The 21,253-nt window shown below is 42.5% G+C and overlaps 1 long non-coding RNA gene across 1 annotated transcript; it reads right to left on the bottom strand.

The window, feature by feature from the left end:
- Window positions 1-18,141: 18,141 nt before the first annotated feature.
- On the bottom strand, window positions 18,142-20,717 carry LOC135982155 (uncharacterized). Its single transcript, XR_010599345.1, has 3 exons — window positions 19,490-20,717; window positions 18,427-18,644; window positions 18,142-18,341 (listed from the first exon to the last, which is right to left on the bottom strand). It is a non-coding gene; the product is annotated as an uncharacterized LOC135982155 (long non-coding RNA).
- Between the last annotated feature and the right edge of the window lie 536 nt (window positions 20,718-21,253).

Genomic DNA, 21,253 nt, shown 5'->3' with positions numbered 1-21,253 from the left:
AAAAAAAGAAGGAAAAGTGCAGACTCAAAATGTGAGACCTACAGTCAAACTATTCAGAGAGGAGAGAGGGAGAAGTGACTGAGCTACAGCTGCAGGCAGGGAAATGTGAAGAACATTTTTATGGCTTCTATAATGGAGTTGGCAGGGCCGGCTCTAGGTTTTTTTGCCGTCCCAAGCAAAAAATAATAATAATAACAAAAATGGCCGGAGTGCCGCCGCCGAAGGAAAAAAAAAAAAGACGAAGTGCCGCCCCAAGCGCTCTAATGCCACCCCTTGAAATGTGCCGCCCCAAGCGCATTCTTGGGGCACTGGTGCCTAGAGCCGGCCCTTGGAGATGGACATCTCTGTGCTCACTGGGGGCCTGAGTAGGATCCATGAGGTGGAGCAGCTGTACCCTGAGAATGGTTAGATTTTCACTTAGGGAAGGAGACCTGCTAGTTTTTAAGGGCCAGGCTCTGACCCAGTTACATCACGTCGTGCTGTACTCCACTTACAGCCCTAATGATTTCAGTGTCACCGTTCACAGAGCAAGAACTACTCCCTGTGAGGGAGGGTGGTGGAATCTGGCCGTGTTTCAAGTCTTTGTGCACTGAGTGGTTCTTGCACTGCCGTTGGAGCTCAGGGATCAATCCAGGCAAATCCTAACCTGTCCCGGGCAGAGAGAGGTTGGTATTAGCATTAGCTTTGGTTAGCTGCCAAATTCAAATCATCCATGTCCCAGTTTATTATTGCGTGAGCCTGCAAGGACACTGCTTGGTGCAATGAGCCACTGACTGGTTTGTTAGGAACAACACTGTAATTATCAAATAAAAATAAAAATTAAAAGCAGATAAATAACACATGACAAAGAAATACTCACAGCAGACTGCCTTTACTATAGAAAGGCATCAAATTCTTTGTGGATAGTCACAGTGCTGGATGAAAGGAGGGGTTTGCAAACCTCAGAAGGTCTGCAGTGTGCATTCAGTTCTGATGTGTTACATGATTGTCATTTTCATTTGATAATTACCGGGTCAAAATTATGGTTAATTCTGGTATGGAAGGAGCGTAGATCTTCCTTGAGGGAAGGTGCTAATGGGTGTCAAGCATTCCCATTATTAATTTATTATGATTATATTGTTCCTTATTAGGTGAGAATGTCCATGAATCACTGGTGGTGCTGGTTGTCTGCCAGTTCAATTTAATCTTGTGGTGTCCGTATCTGCCTTTCTATGGAAATGGAGCTGTGTTGAGACCTGCTCAGAGCAGAGGTAGCTGCTAACCTGATCAGGTGTGTGTGGAGGAGTCTAAACCACTTGTAAATTTTCTTTACTTAGGTCACAGTCTAGTATTTTGTTTAGGAAATCCTATTAGATGTCTGGGGATTCTTCAAAAAATAGCAAGAGAAACTTCCAAAAGTGAGGTCATTTAAGATACTTCTTCTTTCTCTCACATTCTTTGTCTCACACACTCTCACACATATATATACACACACACACCTCCTCCCTACACGAGGCCTGAGTTCCTTCCTTACAATACTTTGCGTTGTGATAGGCTCTACAGGGAGTTTATCCCTTCAGACATCTTCAGGCAAATGTCCATTCTAATTACTTTGGATGAGAGAGAGAGAGAGCACGCGAGCACGCACAATGCTAAGGTTAGGACACTATAGGTACTAAGGAAGAATTTAAAAGTTTTGTTTATTGTTTTTATTATTAACAAGTATTTTATTCAAATTATTTTAAGCACTTAGGAGATAAAAATTCCTTGTTAAAGATTCAACAATCCCTCATCGCTTCAGTTCATGGTTGAGAAACCTCACAGATATTTCTCTGGGGCCTGTAAAGAGCCTTTCTGCAAAAGAGAGAAGATGACATGATGTTCCTGATATTTTTACGGTATAGAATAGGCGGGGGAAAAACAAACAAACAAATAAACAAAAAAACAGATTTTAAAAATTCACTTCTGGTTCTTTCCTAATTGTAAAGAGGCAGAGAAGAGCACAGGCCCAACGCTATGTTCTCCTTTACAATTAACCTGCACTAACCTGCACTTAACCATTAACCTGCAATTAACCTGCACTAATCTGGATTTTATATCTAGAATGCATTAGAAAATGCCTGACCTGGTGCATAACACAAAATGGTCATGTCCTGCTGGTAAAGGATGAGGGTGCCTGTTCCTCAGAAAAGAATGGAGTCTTCAGTCTCTGAGGGGAGCTGGCCAGACCTCTAAGCCTAGGTCTACACTACTGATTTGATTACTACCAGGGATTGAGAAAAAAAAACAACTAAAAATATTATTTTTCGGTGATAAAAATACTTTTTTTATACAGGTTTCAGAATAGCAGCCGTGTTAGTCTCTATCCGCAAAAAGAACAAGAGTACTCGTTAGTATCTAAATTTGTTAGTCTCTAAGGTGCCACAAGTACTCCTGTTCTTTTTTTTATACAAAAGAGATCAAATCCCGTTCTCCCTCAGAATCTGGAAAATTCTACAATCTAAAGTACAATGAAGTATATTTCCCAACGCTCCAGATTTACATGGGCAAAAACAAAGATGCGAAGAAACTTTTCTATACCTACCTTTAAGGAAAGCAGTTTCCATGGTTTGGAATCCTAACTGATTATATGCCTTACATAAAAGAGGGTTTGATAACTCACTAAATACAGATCAAAAATATGAGCTGTTCTCAAAATAGAAAACCAAAAGGCAAACTTAGAATTATGAATCAGAGCCAGACCTTCTTCTTGAGTAATATCTGTCTCTCTCTCTCTCTCTCTCTGTTTAAGTGGCTGATTAAAATGTAATGACAATAAGTGAGTAATACAAAAACCCAACCTAGCTATAATAAATTGGAACATCTTATACCATGGAAATAAGGAGTGCACAAGTTGTTCCTCCCTTTCCTGAAGGCAAAAGCAGGGAAATCTATAATCTGGAAGAGTACAAATCTTACAACAAACTCTACTACTGACAGAAAAAAACACCTATCTTGGCTAGTGAAAATGAGGCTGTGTAGCAGATCGAGCATTCACCAGCGCGGCGCCAACCGCGGCTTTTTTTTTTTGCTGTGTAGATATACCCATAAAGCATCTGCAATATTATTTTAGTATTAAAAATTCTTAGCGCTGTGGCAACTCTGCCCCCACCATATGAGCAGGTAAAACACCCTTGAGCAGAGTTAAGGGTCTTTTGTTTTAAGTCTTTATGAAAACGGGATCAGCTGTCTGAATCATGAAAATTTATCCCTAAATATGTCAAAGCAGAGATTTGTTCTACAGGGAGCCTTCTATCCTCCACTCAGTTCCACCAGAAATCATGACTTGATCTTATTATAAATGAGAAGCAGATCTTGAGAGTTAAAATAAGGAAAATTGAGATAACAACCAGCATAGGCCTCTTGGAGTTTGCAATAAAACGACCATGTCATCGGCATATAATAACATCAGGATAGATCTACCCTTAATGTGAGTTGAGAAAACGTATCTTCCCTCAAAACATCCACCACATCATTAAAATATAAATTAATAAGAAGAGGTGCTAGAACGCATCCCTGCAGTTCTCCCCTAGCAACTGGGAAAACATTAGGGCATTGGCTTTCCCCTACCCGCATTGCTCTGGTGGAGAGCCTCCAAAATGTTCAGAAGTCTGGATCAACCTTCTTAATTTCACTCAAAGATTGTCTAGAGTAATAGAATCAAATGCCATCTTTAAATCTATCAGAGCAGTATACTCTTTGTACCCATAACCACGGTATATTAATAAATCATACGGAGAAAACAAAGCCATTATCAATTCTGGCTCCACCACCTTCCTGCAACAATTTTGCTATTTTTATCTAATTTCTCTGTGTGTATGGTGACAACATAACAGGGAAAGAAAAGAAGTGAGGTGGCCAGTCAGGGTGATGTGCCTGCTCCTTGTGTTCGCACTGGAGGCATCAGTGCCTCCTTTCCTGTCCCTGCAGAGAAAGCAACAGGTAAAAAGACCAGAACCTTCCATCCATAGAGAGACAGATGAAATAGAGGGCAATGCCTGGGGGATGAGAGGGACAGCTCACTGCCCTGTCAAACTTCCTCATTGCCCTGTTGATGTCCCCCCCTGCCTGGATTCTCATTATTGGTCGGCTCCCCTCAACTCTTTGTATTTGGTGTCTGGAAATGAATGGAAATGGGGGGAAAGAAGAAGAAAGTGACTGGGAGGGAGATGCCAAAGGGTGTTGTGAAGCTTGTCGGGGGTTGTATTTTCCAGGCTCTGGACGCCAGTTAAAATGAATCCTGCAGAAAATCTTGAGATACCAATCACCTGTATAGAACCCTGTGACGGTGCACCCCATAAAGCTTTATGGAAATATGCTTATGAATGTATATATGACATAACTGGAATATGTATTATGATACATATGCCATGTAGCATCTCTCTGTAAAGGTTATAATCTACTGAATCTATTCATCCTATTTGTATGCGTGTATCATTTTTGTATTCAGAGTTATGAATATTGGCTGTGTACTTGCTTGATTTTTAAATAGCCTTAGTAAAGCATTTCGTCAGCTTCTTGAGAAAGGAATGTGCAAATTAAGTGCCAAATCAAGAAACACTTAATGAACAATGGATCTTGGAATGCTCCAATCCACATAAAAAGACTACTTGAGGACATTCAAGGTAGCATGTGAACCATGGCTGCTACCTGTAAGTTCTGAGTCATGAATGGACATGTGACTTCCCCATGTGACTCCAAAACTCCATCTTGTAGCTGGAATTCTACACAGGGGGAGGGAGGGGTCTCCACCCACAAGAGAAATCTATTTAAACCCCTGGGAGACCCCTCCATTTGGTCTTTAGCTGGCTCAAGAGATAGCCTCTCCACCCCCCAGGATACGTGAAAGAAACTGGAACAAAGGACAGTAACTACATGGGTGTGAGTGATTGAGCAGGTCTGGCTCAAACCAGGCAGGACACTGAAGTCCCAAGCTGCCAGGGCAGGAAAGCAGGAGCAGAAGTAGTCTCGATGCATCAGCTGGCAGTTCCCAAGGGGGTTTCTGTGATCCAACCCATCACAAAACCTTAAAAATTGTCTTACATGTTTCTGGTTGCAGTTTAAACCCAATCAATTCTTGTTCTCTCCTTCCTGAGAGAATGAGACAAATCCTGAGAGGTGCTTAGCACCTGCGAATGCCATTGGCTTCCACTTTTGATGCAACACAATTTTATGTCTCTACGTTAGACACTTATTGTTAAGGCTGATGCTCATTATAGGGTGGGGGGAGGGAAAATTCATGGTTTTCTCCCGTCGCTAACTTTATAACTCCTTAATTCAGATATACAGAAAAAAAAAATAGACCCATACATTCCTGACACACACTATTGGAAATGTGATTTACTTTATTTCTCATTTTTGAAAGTATTTTTAACCTCTTTGTAAAGGGTTTTCATGCATGAAATCAGCAAATTTCCCTAAATACATGTACAATATTGATAACTATTGTAAAAAAAAAATTACACAAATGCACGCACCCTCGTGCCAGTGCTTCCAAGGTACATCTATCTTTTGAAATTCTTCTCTGCAAAAGGACCCTCTTATAAATTTAATGGGAGGCTTTCCATTCTCTTCAATGGGCTTTCGATCAGGCAGTAATGGTATAAATATTCAAACTGTAACTTCAAGGCAAGGACATATGAACTGTGTCTCCCGGAAGTTCTCCAGGAATTTTTATGGTGCTGTACAAATCATAATTACTATCATTAACAGATTGCAGCACACACTCTAGAAATGTGACCTGATTCAAAACAGGTTTTCAACAGAGCAGCATTTCACAATCCCCAGAAGTTGATAAATAGAGACTTTCAAGCTCCTGTTTATCCTGAATTCTCTTCTCTGCAGTGGCATCGAGTTCCCAGCAAAACTTTAGTCATGAAAATTCTTTACCTGCTCTTTGCTGTCTTCTTCTTGGTGCTGCAAAGCTTTCCAGGTAAGATCTTAATGAAATGAAGGGAGAATATAGAAGGACATTTGGGAGTCTGTACTAAGGTTTCCTAAAACTTTGTATTGTAGCCTATAGGACTAACCTGCTTGTGTGTGTGTGTGTATATATATCTTTTCTTATAGTTTAAGTATTTGGTTTATTGTAATAGGTTTATAGATTCATATTAAAGTAAGTTTGACTGTAATGCAAGACACCTACAGGCCATATCCTGTATGTTAAGCTAAGGCAAAGTTAGCATATCTATATTAAAACTGTGACAGGTTGGATCACAGAACCCACCTTGGGAGCTGCCAATTGATGTGCCAAGACTACGTCTGCTCCTGTTTTCCCTGCCAGCTCAGGACTCCAGCACCCTGTCTTGCTGAGCCAGACACTCCCGTCTGCTCCAACAAAGACCCAGTGTCTGAATTACTTGTCCCAAAACTGCAGGTTTATCTGAAAGCAGCTAACAGAAGTATGCTTGTCTTTAACACCCAGATGCCCAACTCCCAATGGGGTCTAAACCCAAATAAATCAGTTTTACCCTGTATAAAGCTTATGCAGGGTAAACTCATAAATTGTTCGCCCTCTATAACACTGATAGAAGATATGCACAGTTGTTTGCTCCCCCAGGTATTAATACATACTCTGAGTTAATTAACAAGTAAAAAGTGATTTTATTAAATACAGAAAGTAGGATTTAAATGGTTCCAAGTAGTAACAGACAGAACAAAGTAAGTCACCAAGCAAAATAAAATAAAATGCACAAATCTATATCTAATCCAACTCAATACAGATAATCTCACCAGTTCCAGAATGCTCCCTTTTACAGACTAATATCCTTTTAGCCTGGGTCCAGCAATCACTCACACCCCTTGCAGTCTCTGTCCTTCGTTCCAGTTTCTTTCAGTATCCTGAGAGGGCGGGTGGTGGAGATGCTCTCTCTTTAGCCAGCTAAAGACAAAATGGAGGGGTTTCCCAGGGGTTTAAATAGACTCTCTCTTGTGGGTGATGACCCCCTCCTCACCCCTACGCAAAGTTCAGCTCCAAGATGGAGTTTAGGAGTCACTTGGGCAAGTCACATGTTCATGCATGACTCACAGTTTTAACAAGTAGCATCCATTGTTTACATGCTACCTTGAACATCCTCAAGTAAACTTCTTATGTGGATTCGAGCATTCCAAGATCCATTGTCTTTTAAGTGTTTCTTGATTAGGTACTTAATTTCAACATTCCTTTCTCCAGGAACTGATCAAATGCTCTTCTAAGGTTATTTAGAAATCAAGCCAGTACACAGCCAACCTTCATAACATTCATAACTTTGAATACAAAAATGATACATGCATACAAATAGGATTAATACATTCAGTAGATAATAACTTTTGAGGTATTTTACATGGCATATGTAACATAAAACACATTCTAAGCATATTTCCATAAATCCTTATGGGAGATACCGTCACAAAGACCGTTTACTCAGAAAGCAAAATTGACCTATATTTTGTTACCTAAATAGGTGAGTACCCATGTGTAAGCAGGCACGGACTCACCCCTGTGGCGCCTCCTGCTGGTCATCCAGGGAATTAGCTCACCAGCCTCCTGAGCACCCTCTGCAGGCCAGGTGTCCCGCCTATCTTTGGCCCCCATGTCCCTCCTGGACCCCAGTGCCCTTGGCTTAGGTGCTGCCCCTCTGGCAGTACCCCACTCTCTCTCTGGGTCTCCCCACCCAGGGGAACCCCCACCTCCTATCCCAATGTCGCCTCAGTTATGGCTACTGCCAGTCACCATCTAGCCCCCGCGCCCTGGGGCAGACTGCAGTCTATCAGCCAATCATCACCAGCAAAAAGGGGTTTGGACTGGCTGCCTTTACCCACCCTCAGGTTGCCCCTCTGCAACCCAAGTACCTATATGGACCTGGGACCAGGCCCTGCAGCCTGGGGAGTTGCTGGCCTAGGGCTTCCCAGCCCCCCAAGGCCTTTCCCCAGCCCTGCCTTACTCTAGGTCCCCGGTGAGCTCCCTGCAGCCAGGCATGTCTCTCTCTCCTGTCAGAGGGAGACTCCTCAGCTCTGGCTACCCTGGCCTTCTTATAAGGCTGAGTAGTTCAGTTTGGGGCGTGGCCCCAGCTGCAGCCACTTCCCCAATCAGCAGGGGGTTTGCCCCTTTACACAGCCCCAGCCCTCTGCAGGGCTTTTCCAACCCCTTCAGGGCTGGAGCGGGTGATCACCCCGCTACACCATGCCTATGTCTATGACCTATTATTTAGACCAATAGACAACGAAGAATGGCCTAGGGTTTTTTTCAAAGTTGTACCCGCAGACTTAACAAATACACCACAAGTGCGTAAATACCTGTCATCAATACGCACATACATATTAGCCTATGGAGTAAGTGTACCCTAACATTTCTGTGGGTGAGGAATGAAATTTGGGTATAAGAGGAAGGATTTCCGGCATTTGCCCTATAAAAGAGATGACCCACCTCAATAGAGTACTCCATTTTCTCACTCCAACTCCATTTCTCACTTTGCTCCATCTCCATTCTCACTTCACTCAATTCTCACTTACTTCCTCCACTCTCTCTATCTATTCTATCTATCTACGATGACTACTACTATTAGTAGGCTATACTTGTTCTTCTTAAACTTTAAGTTTCAAAGGAACTAGGCCAAGCTTGGCTTCCCTAAGTTTTATTCTTTGTTTATTAGGTTTTGATTTAAGTTTAAGTTAGTCAAGTAAACCCTTGTCAGCTTTGATAGCTCTTAGCATTTTCTAAGCACTGCATCCCTCACTCAGGAATTGAGAAACCTGAACTGCAAGGCTGGTCCTGTGTCTCTTACCACCAGGTTATCAAGGAAGGGTGTGAGTATGTTAACCAAAGCTTTGTTGCATATAATACTATATTAGCATATGTATCTTTTCAATAGCAGTAATGCAATTGTAACTTTGTAACCCTGAGTATTTTACCATTTACTTACTATTATTGATTTTAATAAAAAGTCTTTACGACTATATCTGTTTCAGAATGAGCTTCCTGTCATACCCTTGAGGGTCCTTTTGTAAATTCTGTGGAGCCTGATTTGGGACAAGACTTTTATCTTCTGATCAAACAGATTGGCGAGCCTAAAACCCATACTATTAATTGACTGATTAATTAATTAATTAAAATTAAATTAATAAATTAAATTCCCATATTATCCAAAGTAATATTATCAATACACCCTAATTCAGGCTACAGTATCATATTTTTTCCAACTTTTTTTCTAAAGAGCTTTAGTGCTTACATGGTGTGCCGCAGATACTTGACATTTGGTTGTAGAATTATCCTGGGATCAGAAAGGTGCCTTTATTGTGCCTATTAAGATCCATTCAGATTTCACTGAACTATGAAATGAAATAATATCCCCAACATTCTAGCTAGTGGATTAGCTCTTGCTGCTATGCTAGTCAACATTTTTTTCCCAAAGACCTGAAAGAAAACATAAAACCATCACTTATAAAATTTGCAAGTGGCACAAATTAAGGGACAGGGCACTGGTACAGAGGGATTTGGATCACTTGGTAAGCTGGGCATAAGCAAACAATCGTACAGCTAAATATAAATGTATGGCTCTAGGAACAGAGAAGGTCAGCCACCATTACCGGATGAAGGACTCTATCCTGAGAAGGAGTGACTCTGAAAAAAGATTTGGGGGTTGTGAGCGGATAATCAACTGAACATGATCTCCAAGCGCAATCTTGTGGCTAAAATTGTGAATGCAATCCTTGAATGCATAAAAAGAGGAGAGGTTATTTTGTCTCTGTATTAGGCACCTCTGGTTGTAACCACTTCTGGAATTCTGTGTCCAGTTTGAGCGTCCACAAGTGAAGAAGGGCGCTCATCATTTGGAGAGGTTTCAGAGAAGAGATATAAGAATGATTAAAGGATTTGAAAGCATTTCTTATACTGATAGGCTCAAAGAGTTAAATCTATTTAGCTTAATAAAGAGAAGGTTAAGAGGTGACTTGATACCAATTTATAAGTACATAGGTTAGGAAAAATATTTTATAATGGGCTCCTCAATCTAGTAGAGAAAGGTATCGCATTATCCAATGGCTGGAAATAGAGGCTAGACAAATTCAGACTCTAAAGAAGGTGTATATTTTGAACAGTAATAGTAATTAACCACCAGAAAAAATTACCTAGGATTATAGTGGATTCTTCATCATTGACAATTTTTAAATCAAGACAGGATTTTTTTTTAAGATACTCTCTAAGAATTATTTTGGGGAAGTTCTATGGACTGAGTTATACAGGAGGTCAGACTAAATTATCACAATGGTCCCTTCTGGCCCTGGAATCTGTGAATCTATCAGCAGTGAACATGCTGTGAATCTGTCAGAAATGAGCATGCATTTTTTGGTGTGCTTCAGCATGCCAAACAGAACTGAACATCTGTATGGGATACATGCAAGATGTATCCTCTTCCTCTGGCTGAACCCAATGAAAATATCCTTTGGGCTAGGGCATTGTGAACTGGGCTGGGAAGCAGGAGCCCATAGATTGGAATCTAATGTCTTCTGCTGATTAGGGTGAATTATTTAGGGCTTTTATGTACTTCAGTATTAAGTGTTTCCTCATTCCCTCATGAGAGAATAGACCGTCTGAGAATAGAAATCAGATCTTTGATATGGCAGACCATTTCCCCAATATCTTGACCACACTGTCCCCCTGGAAATAATCTGCCTTTTGGGTGTTTAGCTTCATTACTGCAGAAATGATATTGCACCTGTATTATTAACCCTAATATTTTTTGTTATTTCTTATTATAGAGTTAGCATGTAGGAGCCCAAATCAAGAACTGGGACCCCATTGTGTCAAGTTCTGCTCCACGCTCCAAATAATGTACAATCCAAGTATAAAACAAGAGAGAAATCACAGACTGATAGGTGGAGCACAAGGAAACAATGAGACAATACTGTTTAGGTCTTGGGCTGGTATCTGTGAGTAGTGGATACATTAAGGAAAGCTAAAATCAAGTTGAAAATAATCTAATCTAAATATCCTAAAGGACATTTGGGCTACATTCTAAAAAGGACCAGCCTGTGTGGCATGTCTAAACCTGGCGATTGGTCATTGAGAAAGTATTCCCAAGTGCTCAGTCTTCACAGAAATCTTTGTGCCGAGTCTCACAGACAATCAGACGTTCTGTCTGAAAGGGACTTGTTGAAATCCTTCTGTTTCGAAAAGTTCCAGCCACCCAACCCACTGCTGAGCTGCTTCCACCCAGCACTGTCAATCAGCATGTATCTTACTGCCCGGGTATACCACTGTTTACAAACAGAAACAGTCAAATCCACTGCTGCAGCCGCTAGGGAAGCTACCGGCTTTCCATCCTGTACAGGTGTGGGGCTGTGAAGGACACCCATGCTCAGTGCTATAGCTCTGAACCGTGCAGCCAGGGAGCCAGCACATCTGCTTAATTAACTGTCTTCAATTCTTAGGGGCAGCTGTTGAATGGGCACAGAACTCCCGACATTTACGTATTACGAGAGATCTAGTGAAAGGATGCACAGGAAGATAACTGGGCTGACTTGACCCGGTCTCAGTGAATGAGAAATGCCCGTCATTCTACAATCACAGCTTTTGTTTACCCTGCTCTGTGAATGAAAATCAAGACTGTTTTTTTTCTGTGCAGGATTCACCCGGTCTGATCCCAAAAACATCAAAGAATGTTTAAAGGCTGGGGGCATCTGCTTCCCTTTGGGATGTCCTTTTAGCAAACGGATTGGACGCTGCAGCCCTGGGGTCCGTTGCTGTAAAAAAAAGGTACGTTTGGGATTCTACACGGCAGACATTACTGTGTAAACAGAATATTTGTGTCTCTCTTCTATAGCTGCTCTTTAATGACCTTGGAGCTCAGCACACACGGCACCACCATGGGACAAAGGAAACTTTTGTGCTGTCCTGATTCTGGACTATCTGGGAATGATATGTTAGAATAACCTTACAGCTGCTCTACCCAGGCTGCCTATGGCAAGTCTGTGGTCTGGAGTAACCCAGAGTCTCCAACGTGCTCAGAGCTACAGACATTGCCCCTCTGAGCACCACTCCAGGACAGTGCTTGTAAGGAGGGCAGCACAGGGATAATTATGTGAGTCATGCATTGTTCAGGTATTGCAGTTACTCTCCCCCAAACCCTTTTAAAGCCCCTTTATGTTGATAGAATGGCATAATAAAAACAGGGTCTGTGGCCAGACTCATCCCTATTTCTACACTGTTGCTTCATTTTAGAATATGCAAAACAACAGGGAATGACAAAAGTAAAGTCCCCAGGAGAGAGCACGAGGGATGTGTCTCCTTGATATCATTGGGCAGCACCTTTGATTCCAAAATGTCTGCTCTTGCTGATTTAATGCGTAGTTTACCCAAGCAACATGTTGGTTTCTGATTTACGCTTAGGTCTCCTTTCTGGATATCGGTTCTGGATATGAAAGGCCTGCTGTCCTCAGACTCAGGGGAGTTGGTGGGATCTGTTGTGAGTCTCTCTGGTGAGAGAGAGAGTACAGGGACGAGCAGGAAGCTGATCTTGACAAAAAGAAATGGTTTAAAAACAAAGCCTGCGAAAGCAAACTGGGAGGAGCTCAGAGAAGAGAATTCAGGAACCCTACATGACAACAGCTGAGGGGAAGAAATGTTCACTCAGCCACTGAGGAAGCCCAGAGAGTTTTGTGTTTTTTTTTCCTTTTTTTGACTCTCCTTTGCCCCAGATGGTTCAGATGGGGGCTAAACAAACCATCCAACTGGGGAAACTGAGTCGCTAACGAAGTCTGATCATGAGAAGATCAGCGTGGAGATAACCATGATTTTGTCATAGTATAAGAGGTTTTTTTCAAATTACTCCGCTCAAAAAAGGCAGAACATTGAAACTCAGTTTGTGGCTGGGTCCTCACTGCAGAGCCCATTCAGAATGACACAGTGTGAAAAAGTGGAAATGAACAAAAGGTTGAATATGTGAGAATTGCAGATCCAGCAGGTGCCGTGCAGCATTCCTCGAGCTGTGTAACACAATATCTGGGTCCAGATCCTGCAAACTCGAGGAACTATATTGAGCATAATGTTGCTACTGTGTGTGGTTGTGGGATGGAGGTGCTTTTGAGCACATATGTGATGGCTGCCTTGCCTTCTTGGCCAGTACAAAATGGTTTGAACCAGAGCTCTCCAGAGCTAAACTCACCAGTGTCTTCAGCTTGAACAAAAAAGCCAGCCTCTGGTTGGCGGCAGTAATAAACTCACAGCCTCCTCCAAGGGGAATGCATAACACACACTGACCAGTGGGTCACACAGGTATATTATCAGATCTGCTCACTCTTCAAAATAATACAGTAAGCACCAGTGCACTTTAAGGATTTATGCTAAGTTCAGTGCTTCAGGTAACTCACCAAATACTCAGAGACATTGCATTTCTCCTTTTAGAAATCCAGAGCAATTACAAACCTTGGTGACTTCAACGCTAGCATTGCTCAGAATCTCTTTGTACTAGTTTAAACATGAAGTTTTGAGAGTAAAGTTAACTGGGTCACATTGCTTATCGGTAACACATATTATCCCTCTTCTTATTACCCGCTGGATCTCCCCTTAAACTGCACAGGATGCCCAGCATGCTTTAGTTAACGTTGCAGCAGAGACAGGACCCCGAGAAGGTGTTGGGAGGAGTGAGAGACTTTCCCAGACAGTCTGAGCTTGTCTACACATCAAACGCTACAGTGGCACTGCTGCAGCTGCGCCGAAGCACGTCAGTGAAGAGGCTAGCTATTGCTACCAGGGGGAGTCTCCCATCTGTGTAGGCGCTCCACACCCATGAGATGTGGTAGCTAGGATGACAGGAGAATTCTCCCATCAATCTAGCGCCCTCTAAACTGGGTGGAGTGGTTATGTCGGTCTAATCGTGTCATTCAAGGTTGTGGATTTTTCACACCCTGAGCAGTGTAATTATATTGACATCATTTCCTACTGTGGACCAAGCCTAAAACACCAGAGAGGCAGCTTGAGGGCAGGGGATGTGAAACTCGGCTCTCCCTGGCAGCAGCTGCTCTCCTGGCTGGTTCGCTGAGCATGTGCAGAGATCATCACCAGGCGGGACTCCTAGCACAGAACTGCCTCCAAAACAGGGTCTGGCTTTAAACTTACGTGAGGTGGGAGTTTCTGGGCATTCTTTAAGAATAATGTATTGATCAGGCGGATGAAGCAGTATCACCTCTGAATGGCTGAGAAGGCAGATGAAGGCTGCAACGTAGGAGAAACCCCCGATCGTCTTGGACCTCCTTGGCACCGGACACAGGTGCCGCTTCCACCAAGATTTGTGTGGCTGCTGGTGCTCAACGGTTACCCCTACATTAAACTACTCATGCACAAAAGAACTTTTCATAGAATCATAGAATATCAGGGTTGGAAGGAACCTCAGGAGGTCATCTAGTCCAACCCCCTGCTCAAAGCAGGACCTAATCCCCAACTAAATCATCCCAGCCAGGGCTTTGTCAAGCTTTACCTTAAAAACCTCTAAGGAAGGAGATTACACCACCTCCCTTGGTAACCCATTCCAGTGCTTCACCACCCTTCTAGTGAAAAAGGTTTTCCTAATATCCAACCTAAACCTCTCCTACTGTAACTTGAGACCATTACTCCTTGTTCTGTTACCACTGAGAACAGTCTAGATCCATCCTCTTTGGAACCCTGTAGCGGGGTAGTCACCCCGCTCCTGCCTGAAGGGGATAAAGCAGCCCTGGAGAGGGCTTCAGCAGGGGAAAAGCCAGGCTGACTGGGGGAAGCGGCTACAGTTGGGGCCACACCCCAATCAGGCCACAGCTGGCCCTATAAGAGGGCTGAAGGCCAGAGGCTAGGAGACATTCTCTCTAGCTTCCTACAGAGAGAAGGACCTGGCTGCCTGGGAAGCTGAGAAGGGTATCTAGAGTGGAACAGTGCTGGGGAAGGGCTGAGGGAGCTGGGGAGCACCAGCCTAGCAAAGCCTCAGTCTGCAGGCCGAAGTAAGGGCCAATAAAAGGGTACTAGGGCTGCAGAGGGGCAGCCCAGATATAGACAGAGGCAGCTGGTCCAACCCCCTGGCCGATGGTGAGTGGTTTACAGACTGCCGTCTGCCCCAGGGAGCGGGAGCTAGACGATGACTGGCAGTAGCCACTGAGGCAAGATGGGGATGGGGGTTGGGTTTCCCTGGGATGGGGAGACCCAGATTGTGGATTACTGCGGGGCCGGACCCTGACACACCAGGGCACCAGGGTCCAGGAGGGACACGGGGGCCAGCCGCAGGTGAGACACTGGCCTGTAGAGGGCGCGCCACGCTGAAAGAGCTAATTCCCGAGACGACCAGCAGGAGGCACTGGTGAGTCGTCGCCCCGCCACAAACCCCCTTTCAGGTAATTGAAAGCAGCTATCAAATCCCACCTCATTCTTCTCTTCTGGAGCCTAAATAATCCCAGTTCCCTCAGCCTCATAAGTCATGTGCTACATCCCCATAATCATTTTTGTTGCCCTCCGCTGGACTCTTTCCAATTTTTCCACATCCTTCTTGTAGTGTGGGGCCCAAAACTGGACACAGTACTCCAGATGAGGCCTCACCAATGCCAAATAGAGGGGAATGATCACGTCCCTCGATCTGCTGGCAATGCTCCTACTTATACAGCCGAAAATGCCATTAGCCTTCTTGGCAACAAGGGCACATTGTTGACTCATATACAGCTTCTCGTCCACCGTAACCCCTAGGTCATTTTCTGAGAACTGCTGCCTAGCCACATGGACCCTTGTCTGGAGCAGTGCATGGGATTCTTCCTTTCTAAGTGCAGGATTCTGCACTTGTCCTTGTTGAACCTCATCAGATTTTTTTGGCCCAATCCTCTAATTTGTCTAGGTCCCTCTGTATCCTATCCCTACCCTCCAGCGTATCTACCACTCCTCCCAGTTTAGTGTCATCTGCAAACTTGCTGAGGGTGCAATCCACACCGTCCTCCAGATCATTAATGAAGATATTGAACAAAACCAGCCCCAGGACCGACCCTTGGGGCACTCTTCTTGATACCGGATGCCAACTAGACATGGAGCCATTGATGACTACCCGTTGAGCCAGACGATCTAGCCAGCTTTCTGTCCACCTTATAGACCATTCATCCAGCCCATACTTGTTTAACTTGCTGACAAGAATACAGCAGCCCAGGATCAGGATAACTGGCAGAGACTAGTCAGAGAAGGGGGAGGGATAGCTCAGTGGTTTGAGCATTGGCCTACTAAACCCAGGGTTGTGAGTTCAATCCTTGAGGGGGCCACTTAGGGATCTGGGGCAAAATCAGTACTTGGTCTTGCTAAGGCAGGGGGCTGGATTTGATGACCTTTCAAGGTCCTTTCCAGTTCTAGGAGATAGGATATCTCCGTTATTAAAAAAAAAAAAGAGGGAACGTCCACTTGTGAGGAAAATCGCCTTGACCTGGTTGCAGAAAAGAGCCAGAAAAAAAAGGAAAGACAACTGTCACACAGCAATCGCGGCCCAACTCTATCTTTCAACACCACCTGCAATGTCTGCCAACGAGTCTGTGGCTCAAGGTTCGGACTCCTCAGTCACCAAAGGACCTATGGAAAATAAAAACTGAAAGAGATCATCCTTGACCTCGAGGGATTGCCGACGATTGATCATATAATTCAGTATTATTATTTTTTTTTAATTTTTGCTATGGGCAAAAGTGTGTTTGATGGAAAAACTGTTTATGGAGGTGAGTCACATTGTTCTACAATTTATGTATTTTGGATTTTATTTTTATATGTCATAAAGTTAGTCAAATTTGTTATCGGTCACAATTTCTGATTAAATTAAATGTCTACATTTTTTCAAAATTTCGATGCAATTTCAATGACAAATTTGAATCATATTTACAATAGATACAATATTTAATAAGCAGTGGTGCTTCCCCCTCCCCCATGAAATTATTGATTTATTTATTTATTTTAGTTTGTTGCTTAACTTTTTTAGAATGTTAATCAGTCTTTCTTACTAGAGCATAAGGGGTACAGGGAGGGAAAAGTATATTTTCCTTGCAAGCCAGGTAGCATATTTAGCTATATCTGACTATCTTCAGTAAAATTCTGTAGAAGAATGTTTCAGTAGAGAAATGAATCCTCTATTAAGGAGCTAACCAGGAATATCTGAACTCACAATTAAGTGATGGGGAAATTCTTGCTCTGCCTTTGATTTGAAACCGAATATAACAATGTCCTTGTTTTAATGGATATAAACACAGAATCTGAGAGTTTCTTTCCTTTTCCCTTTTTTAAAGTGAGTGATGGCAGCAGAGATTGTCAATGCAGGATCGCTGGGAATCTGGCAGACGACGGCTTGCTTCTAAAATCCTTGGAACCTCCCAGGATAGTAATACATTTTCTTTAGTATGCCCACCATTTGTAACCCATCTTACTTTAAAACACAAGCTTGGATTTTTTTTGGTTTTTGTTTTTTATTTAACATAGAAGAAAGGCACCATATTTTACATTAATTCTTAAAAGTGGAGTAATATGTGGAGTAGCTATATGTGTCTTTGCATTTTACATGTGATAGTCCATCAGTGGACTGTGCACATCTTAATAAATATTCAAGGGGTTTTGACCCTTAAGGAAGAGGTTTTGTCATGTACAAAGTTTTTGAATCTATTTTACAAACCCTCCTACATACCAACCAGCCCACCTTATTTCCAATGCCTGTCAGCAGCCACATCAGGTCTGGTGACTCTTCTACCTTCCTTATCATTTTGATAACTTCAGTTACAGTTTCAGTGGTCAAGGTAAGACCTTCCAGATTATAGCCTAAATAATTATACAGCTCTACCTCGATATAACACGACCCGATATAACACGAATTCGGATATAACACAGTAAAGCAGCGCTCCGGGGGGATGGGGGGGGACAGGGCTGTGCACTCCGGTGGATCAAAGCAAGTTTGATATAACACATTTTCACCTATAACATGGTAATATTTTTTGGCTCCCAAGGACAGTGTAGTATTGGGGTAGAGGTGTATTTAGGATCTGTGCCTTGTTTAGTTTAGAAGAAATATGTCTCATCTCCTGAAATATTTCTGCATTCCCCCAAACACACAATTGTGGCAGCACTGACTGGGTGAGTCTATCACACAGGCGTCACACTTATCAAAAAACTGGGCTTTCAAATAGTGGTAAATGGTTTTTATTACAACAGCCCTAATGACAGCGGTCATAACATCATCTTTACAGCTCTACTGGTCAACCTCCTACTTTTTATAGTGAGATTTTAAAAAATCTTGCTTCATGCAAAAGCAGCAAGTGCATATCTTATTTATTCTTCCTGAAGTATTCTTATACACTTTAGCCTCTTCATCCTTTGAAGATGCCTGTCAGAAGCAAAAAAAAGGTACATTTTAAATTCTTTGTTGCAGTCATTTAAAAATTAAAAAAAGACAAAAACATCAGTCCTACCATCATCAGTTCTGGGAACCGTCTATCTTCCACGATCACCTGTCTCTGCTCCATGTTTAAAAATAAACATACAGATGTGCTTAATCCCTTATCATTGTGAAGCTTTTTTCTTTCAGAATACTCTAAGCTGTTTTACCATGTCATGAACTTCTGTCTCTGCATCTGACAGCCACTTGCTGCAAACCCAGGCTGTGATCCTGCAGAGATGGCTTGGTTATCTATAAAAACAAACAAAAATAAAAACATTTTGAGCACAGAATATAACAATTTTTTGCCTCTGTAAAAACTTTCAGCAGCTTTTACCGTAACAAAGTCCCACAGGATTCTTGCCAGCAAGTTAAAGAAGCATGGGCTTGATGAATGGACTATAAGGTGGATAGAAAGCTGGCTAGATCATCGGGCTCAATGGGTAGTGATCAATGGGTCCATGTCTAGTTGGCAGCCAGTATCAAGTGGAGTGCCCCAAGGGTTGGTCCTGAGGCCGGTTTTGTTCAATATCTTCATTAATGATCTGGAGGATGGCATGGACTGCACCCTCAGCAAGTTTAAGGATCTAGGGGTTACAATGGATGAGAAGCTGGATATGAGTCAACAGTGTGCTCTTGTGGCCAAGAATGCTAACAGGGTTTTGGACTGTATAAATAGGAGCATTGCCAGGAGATCAAGGGATGTGATAATTCCCTTCTATTTAGCCTTGGTAAGGCCTCATCTGGAGTACTGTGTCCAGTTTTGGGCCCCACACTATAAGAAGGATGTGGAAAAATTGAAAAGAGTCCAGTGGAGAGCAACAAAAATGATTAGGGGGCTGGAGCACATGACTTATGAGAACAGGCTGAGAGAACTGGGATTATTTAGTCTCCAGCAGAGAAGAATGAGGGGGGATTAGATAGCTGCTTTCAATTACTGAAAGGGGGTTACAAAGAGGATGGATCTAGACTGTTCTCAATGGTAGCAGATGACAGAACAAGGAGTAATGGTCTCAAGTTGCAGCGGGGGAGGTTTAGGTTGGATATTAGGAACAACTTTTTCAGTAGGAGGGTGATGAAGCACTGGAATGGGTTACCTAGGGAGGTGGCGGAATCTCCTTCTTAGAGGTTTTTAAGGTCAGACTTGACAAAGCATGGCTGGGATGATTTATTAGGGGATTGGTCCTGTTTTGAGCAGGGGGTTGGACTAGATGACCTCCTGAGGTCCCTTTCAACCCCGATAATCTATGATTCTATGAAAGTCGCCATCTGCCCATGACTTTCAGCTTCACTGTCCGCTGATGGTCCCTCAGCTGCCATGTCCACATATATAGGCTCTTCTTCCACCACCACCTATAAAAACATAAATCTATTTAACCTCTTATAATTTTTGAACAATTTGTTATAAAATAATACAGGCTGTCTTATCTCAGCCCTCGAGTCTGTGTCCTCCATAGCTGGCAAGAAATGTCTCTGCACTCTTTCTTTTTCATCCTTTCTCGACATTTCCAACTGGTGGTGAAATCAAAAAGTCTTCCTAGTTCTTCAGTTCAATTTCAGGTTGGAACATGGGATTCAGTATCTGTAATGCCTCTTTAGCAAATTAGTGTAAATAGGTTGTCTCTTCTGAAAATACATGAGTGCACACAAAGGCAATTTAGGCTTCTTGCCTTCTGTAGGCATTTTGTAAAAGGACATGCTTGCAATCTATAGGTTCCCAATATGAAACCCCATTTGCAAAATAGTAGTTTTATACAAGTCGGTCAAATGATTATTGGCTAGAATGTTTCAAATAGTCCATTTCTAATTAGCTCAACAAAAGAGTGGTAATTGTATTAAACGGACCAACAGTCAATAGCCACGTCATTGAGGAAAATGCATTCTATGACGTAGCTTATAGTACAGCTTCTGATTGGACCAGCCAAGAGGCGTGATTTGCCCCCAAGGCTCACTGACCTGGAATTGTTGGCGGAGGTAGCCACCGGGGTAACCTGGTCTTTTCTCCTCTCCTCTCTCTCGGCCATGTGCTAAGTGACACAGGCCTTCTTGCTGGTTTAAAACTTTCTCTCTTTCTAAAACAGCCTTTTGCTTTTCTCAGCTGTTCTCTTTCACTTGTTTATTTTCTCTAAAAAACACATGCTCTATTCTTCATTTTAAAAACTCTTTCATTGCGGGTGCATTCCATTATTTCCGTGAACATGTCGTCTCGCGTCCTCTTTCTACGCCGCCTTATCTGAGATAGCCTTCGGGACGGAGGAGGGAGGCTTGAAAAATTTGCAGCTGCTGGAGGGAAGGTTGAAAAAAAGGAGAGAAGTTTTTAAAATGATACATTTTCTTCATTTTTCAGACTTTATTTCAAAATACCCTTTTTTATTTTCTAAAAAATCTCTCTAAAGCACTTTTAAAACTCTCTTTCTTGCCATAACCCACTTTATTTAATATCCTAAATGTATAACCCTTATTTTTTTTCTAAAAAGCTCATATGTTTTCTTGAAAGCACTTTTAAAACTCTCTTTTTGCTGATGTTCTTCCTGTCATGAGCCGCCTTATTTCTAAATTATATACAAATACATATTAAAAGTATTTTTTCTCTAAAAACAATTTTCCCCCTAACCTTCACATGTAAAAACACACTCAAACTATCACCCCTAACATTCCCCATAAAAAATCTAAAAACAAAAGTGTACATGCCCAGATATGAGACCGGCGGGTGGGCCACATATATAAAAGTGGCATGGAAAACTCTCAGAATTCTATGGTGATGAATGTTACAGAGTTGTGACTGATGGAGTAGGGTTGAACAGGCTCAGCACTGGGATGGATGGTTGCAATATTTAGAAACTGAAGGGCTTGAACAAATG

Source organism: Chrysemys picta, chromosome 3 (assembly GCF_011386835.1).
Source record: "Chrysemys picta bellii isolate R12L10 chromosome 3, ASM1138683v2, whole genome shotgun sequence".
In the NCBI taxonomy this organism is placed as follows: domain Eukaryota; kingdom Metazoa; phylum Chordata; order Testudines; family Emydidae; genus Chrysemys; species Chrysemys picta.
The sequence above is the reverse complement of the archived record's forward strand: the minus strand, read 5'-3'. Positions and strand labels throughout refer to the sequence as shown.